We start from the raw sequence: 6037 nt of genomic DNA on the forward strand, positions 1-6037 counted from the left end.
TCACAGACAGGGCTTTAAAAGAAATACCACCGTCGGACATCTGAGCGACATCACAGACAGGGCTTTAAAAGAAATACCACCGTCGGACGTCTGAGCGATATCACAGACAGGGCTTTAACGAAAACAAATAACAGGTATGCCACCGTCAGACGTCTGAGCGACATTACAGACAGGGCCTTGTAATAAATGTAAATAACGAGATTAGTCCATCCACAAGAATAATCTTTAACCGGATTTATTACACAGAAATCCCACCGGAGTTTTTGTCACTAAGGCTTAATACCTGACAAGATAAGATAATTATAGCACTTGAACAAAGTACAAGATAATTGAAAGATTGCGACTCTGTAGATTTTGGAAGAACTGAACACAGCCAACGGATTTCCGTAGTCACGAAGGACTAGTTCCGTTTACGGTATTTCAGTAGAAACACATTTAACTAGTACACACCCATTTCACCTCATGATGCCAGGAATCACCCTGGACAACGTCCAAGAAAAACTTTGAGACGGGGAGGCCACAACCTCGAATAGCATGGGATCAAATTTCTATACGCGCGCTCTAAGGAGTGCCCCCCTCTCGGTCCCAACCGGAAACACCCGTGCCCCCTGACCGGATGACGGGCCTTAATCCAGGGCCATGGAACCCTCATCCCGGCCTCTCCACTTGGTGTGTACCAGGAAAACGATTTGCAACTTACTATGCCATATTCCTTTCGGAAAACATGTGACATATAGGATGGAATGAATGGGAATGTGAATCGAGTCATGACGACACGGAAGTCAAATAATCTGGCATAAGACTGGCATGTCACAACATTGCCATCTTACCCATCCTCCTACCAACACATGGCTTTGCAAATATGTATCCAACAACATAATGCTTTTCCGAAACCTACTTTCCGATTATGTGCATGACATATATCATGCAAAGTGATGTTCACAAACATGCCATGACTACACTAAAATGCAAACATGCAACTGCACTCATCATATCAAGAGTTCAAACATGCTTGCCTGGTTCGGAGTAGTCGGAGTCTAACTGTGCGAAGTGTGCAGCTCCGTCACCTCCTCCGGTATCTACGGTATAAGAAAAAAATACATACGCAACGTAAATACCGTGAGTGTACAGAAAAGTGTTCCAAATATTTTTCAAATAAATATGCTAAAAAACTAGACAAAAATCTAAAGAGAACAGAAAAAGAATTAATCAAAAATACTTTTCTGATCAAAAGTTATAAGAGTTTTGGTCCAAGGACCCATCTGTAATGAAACAGAAAGTTTCCAGGGGGCTATGCAGAAGAATCCAGAAAAACGGTTCAGAGAGGAAGCGTATTTGCCAGAGTACGCCTTCTGCAAAAGATTTAAAAAAACAAAAGAGAGGCTGACGGGCGGGTCCCACCCGTCAGGTTTGAATGTTCAAACAGGGGAGTCGGGGCTTGTCGGCGCCCGAGAGCCGCGGTGGTCGCCGGCGGCGATCCACGGCAAGGCAGGGAGATCGGAGTGTACCTCCGTGATCAGGGCGCCATTCCGCGTCTGTGGGAGGTGGTCGTGGTCGCCGGCGAGTACCACGTCGGCGGCGATGCTTGCTCCGGCGGACGGTGATTCGGGAGGTCGTGGATTTCGCCGGAGAGAGCTGCGGAGGTGGAATTGGTGAGGGGGTTAGACTCGCGATAGTATGAGGAGGTATCCGATGAGGATAGGGCGCCGGAGATGGCCTTACCGGAGTGAATCACAGTGGGGGCTGAGGCGGAACGGAGTGGCCGGAGTCGGGGAAGGAGAGCTCCTCGTGGCTCGTTCAGTGGCTGTGCGGGGTCTGATGAGGTAGAGGAGGTGTGCCGGGGGCGAGAGCAGGCTCGGGGTGCTATATATAGCCGCCCTGAGGCGGTTGCCGAGAACGGGGTTTTCCGGCGAGGTGATTATGGCGGCGCTGCGGTTGCATGGGAGGTTTCAGAGGCTGAACATCGTAATGGGTGTTCCATGGTTCCGTTTTGGTGCTAACCGCGTCGGGATTTGGGGGTTTAGGGGGAGCTCGACAGAACGGGGCGGCGCGGGCCCATCGGCGGCAGGGAGCGCGCTCTGTGCGTGCCGTGCCACGGCGACGGTGCTGCATGCGTGCGCTGGCAAGGAGGTGTCCACGCGGAGCCACCAGGACGCTTGGGCGGCGCCGAATGGCGTTGTGCCGCCGTTCTGCTTCCTGTCGGCCGCTACGGCGCTGCGGCCGCTGCAAGACACGCCGGCGCAGGTGGGCCAGGGCGCCACCGACGCCAGGAAGGCGCCAAGCGCGCGTGTGAGGCTCCGGATAAGCAAGCCTGGCCGTGAGCTACGTGCCAAGCGCACTGTGAGCTCGTGACTGAAGTTACTGACGAAGATCGACACTGAACTTCTGAATTTAACTGAATATGACTAGAACAGTGCATGCAAGGTGTTCGACAGAATGATCCAGGCATGTAGGAATTTTTCCTTGGGCTGGTTTTTGGTGGAGGGGCCTCTCATTGCATCTAGAGGCTGCCTGAATATTTGTGGAATTTTTGGAGAGGTGTAGATATGAATTTCACCAAATTTGGCAAATCTGGTCCAAACTTGCAGTGAGTGCAATTTGAAATATTTGAACAGAAGAAGAGTGGATCAAGATGGTTCTTGGTTGTGGGTACAAAGGGCTATCCAGGGGTGTTGAGTTGAGGTCAAAAATCAAAAGCATTAGGGCACTTGCTTTGCAATCTACCTAGGCTCAAAAGGATAGACAGATTTATTTTGGGAGGAGAAATAGTTGGAATAAAATCCAAAAATGGATTTTATTTGTTTGGACAGAATGTTAGGGTTGAACTATAGTGGGAGGAGAGGTTTTGGGAAAATTTTACCATGGGTGGCATGGTAAAATTTAGAATGGATCAAAACCAAATAAAAGCCCAAAACAAAAAGGGTTTTCTTTTTTTTTAAAGAAACCAAATCCAGGAACAGGATTTTTGAGAGGGCAAACTTAGAGGATGGTTTTAGGAAGGGTTTAAATGACCTCCTTTCAAACCAAGCAAAGCTCTTTTGAAAAACAAACCACCAAAAATTTTGGAGTGTCACATCCTGTTTTTCAGTACCTATTCCATTCATGATAACATGTTTTCAAATTCAAGTATTGTCATTCTACTCTATCGCAATGCCATCTGCTTAATTTGGACATCATGCTTCTGAATATCTTATGCATTGTTATTCATCAGTATGTACTTCATCTGTCTGCCATACCATGTTTTTTTACATTGAAGTGTTGTTCTAGTGCTCTGTTGCAATGCCATCTTATTTTCCCAATCATACACGTGTATGTTGCCTTAGTTATTTCTGTACGTATTCCGCTAGCATACAGTTTTACATTCAACTAGTGTTTTTTTGCTGTGTTGTCCTGTCATATCCCTAGCTCTTACACCATACTCCCTCCGTCCGGATTACATGTTGCTGAAATGGATAAAAAACGATGTATCTAGAACTGAAATACACCTAGACCCATCCATTTTTTTCCGGATGGAGGGAATACATGTCAATATGTCATGCCTTTCTATTCTTCAGTACCTATTCAATCTCTCTGCTATGGCATGTTTTATAATTAAAGCACCATTCTTCTATACAAGGCATGCAAGGGGAAGACGACTATGTTAGAATCTGAAGGGTTACAAACAAGGCCTTTGCAAAAGATCCAAACGTCAGGAGATAATAAACCAACTCCAGTTTTTTTAGATATTGCTCCAGCACAGAGAAACCCAACTCCTACTGATAATAAGTAGATTCCAGTGGCCAAAGAACTAGTCCGCTCCAGTCCAGCAAAAATATGTCAACTCAATTCTAAGAAGCGTGTGCGTATCCTTGCATCATGAAATTTTATAGCATGCTGATCATATTTTCTACATGTTTCTTACCCATCTCTCTTTTAGAAAATAAGCTTAACAGATAGAAGAATTTCTGCAATGGTATCGTTTATGAGGAAAGATTCTTGCAGGAATTCTCTGTGCTCCAATGTAGATGTAAGTACCTGTTGTATCTCACTATATTTTTACATCAGCATGTATTTTGTTAATCGGCGTGAATCCAACCTTGATCTAATCTAAATTTAGTTGTAGCAAAATGTATGATTAAAGGCCACAATGTTGATTTTTGTAAGGAAAACTGCCTGGTAGTTTTGCATCCTGAGCTGCATGAGTGTACTATCTCATATCAGTGGGTTTGAATACTTTGGTTCTGCAGTGGGATTTTCAGTGTTTTTTTTACTATGTTGTCCTGTCGTATCCCTAGCTCTTACATCATACTCCCTCCGTCCGGATTAAATTTCGCAGAAATGGATAAAACTGGATGTATCTAGAATGAAAATACGCCTAGACCCGTCCATTTATTTCTGGATGGAGGGAATACATGTCAATATGTCATGCCTTTCTATTCTTCGATACCTATTCCATCTCTGATGTAGCATGTTTTATAACTGAATCACCATTCTTCTATATAAGGCATGCAAGGGGAAGATGGCTATGTTAGAATCTGAAGGGTTATAAACAAGGTCTTTGCAAAAGATCCAGACGCCAGGAGATAATAAACCAACTCCATTTTTCATAGATACTGCTCCAGCACAGAGAAACCCAACTCCCACTGATAATAAGCAGATTCCAGTGGCCAAAGAACTAGTCCGCTCCAGTCCAGCAAAAGAATGTCAACTCCATTCTAAGAAGCATGTGCGTATCCTCGCATCATGAAATTTTATAGCATTCTGATCATATTTTCTACATGTTTCTTACCCATCTCTCTTTTAGAAAATAAGGTTAAACGATAGAAGACTTCCACCATTGGGATCGTATTCGAGGAAAATATCTTGCGGGAATTCTCTGTGCTCCCATGCTGATGTAAGTACATGTTGTATATCACTATATTTTTACATCAACATGTATTTTGTTAATCGGCGTGAATCTAACCTTTATCTGATCTAAAATTAGTTGTAGCAAAATGTTAAAGGCGCCAATGTTGATTTTTGTAAGGAAAACTGCCTGGTAGTTTTGCATACTGAGCTGCATGAATGTACTATCTCATATCACGCACATTACTGAATTGTAGTGCTTCTGTGGTTGCCCATTCATTCATTGTGTCAATGTTGCTTTCGTGCTACCTTACCTGGCTGATGATAGTTGTGCCATATTGTGTTAATTTGGTGTAGGCTAGTTACCCAAACATTCGTTGTGTCAATGTTGCTTTCCTATTACCTGACTTGGCCAATGATAGCAATGCTAGTGTGTTAATTTTGTGCAGGCTGCTGATGATAAGAAGACAAACTCTGAAAACAGCAAGGCAACCCCATTGTTTCTTTCCAGTAAATCTAGGCCAGGTAATATGGCAATAACTCATGATTAATCTGTTTGGTTCCCGTCCTAATTTATGTTATGATGTAGTGGTCGAGACACTCTCCACTATCAATAATACAAGCCTGCTAAAATCGCCATCTGAATCTGTTCAGTATCCTCTGTCTCGAATGCAACGGAATAAATGTATGTTTGTGAACCAATTAATGGCTGAATCAATGATGGAAATGGTGGATGAATCAGAGGTGCAGAGTCGTGCGATACAACAACTGATCAATGTTTCCAGAGACAGTGTAGCAAAGCAGAAAGAACTTGCCCACATGCTTATGGGCGTCATCTGTGCTGAGGTTGCAGATTGTGATGTTGTAGATGGTTAGGTTCTGCTCATTTATTTGCACTGGCATCAATCTTTGATTGCCTAGTGGATGTAATTTCCTGTAATATATGCTGGATGTGCAACGTTATTCCCTGTATGCCGTACCTTTGCTTGATCGGTTTTGGTCCTGTGCATAATTGCTCGTCGTAATGGGCTCAAATTATCTAATTTGGCCTAAAGACATGTACGAACTTTAGTGGGCCCATTAAGTTAATGGGCCGTTACTAGGCCGAAAGTTAATGGTCGGCCCTCTTACCTGTCGGGTCGTTAACAGGCCGACATCGAAGCGGGCAACAGGTGGCCCCAATTTATTTCACGGGCCGTTAACAGGCCGTTAC

The sequence above is a fragment of the Triticum dicoccoides genome, chromosome 5B (assembly GCF_002162155.2).
Source record: "Triticum dicoccoides isolate Atlit2015 ecotype Zavitan chromosome 5B, WEW_v2.0, whole genome shotgun sequence".
NCBI classification, from domain to species: domain Eukaryota; kingdom Viridiplantae; phylum Streptophyta; class Magnoliopsida; order Poales; family Poaceae; genus Triticum; species Triticum dicoccoides.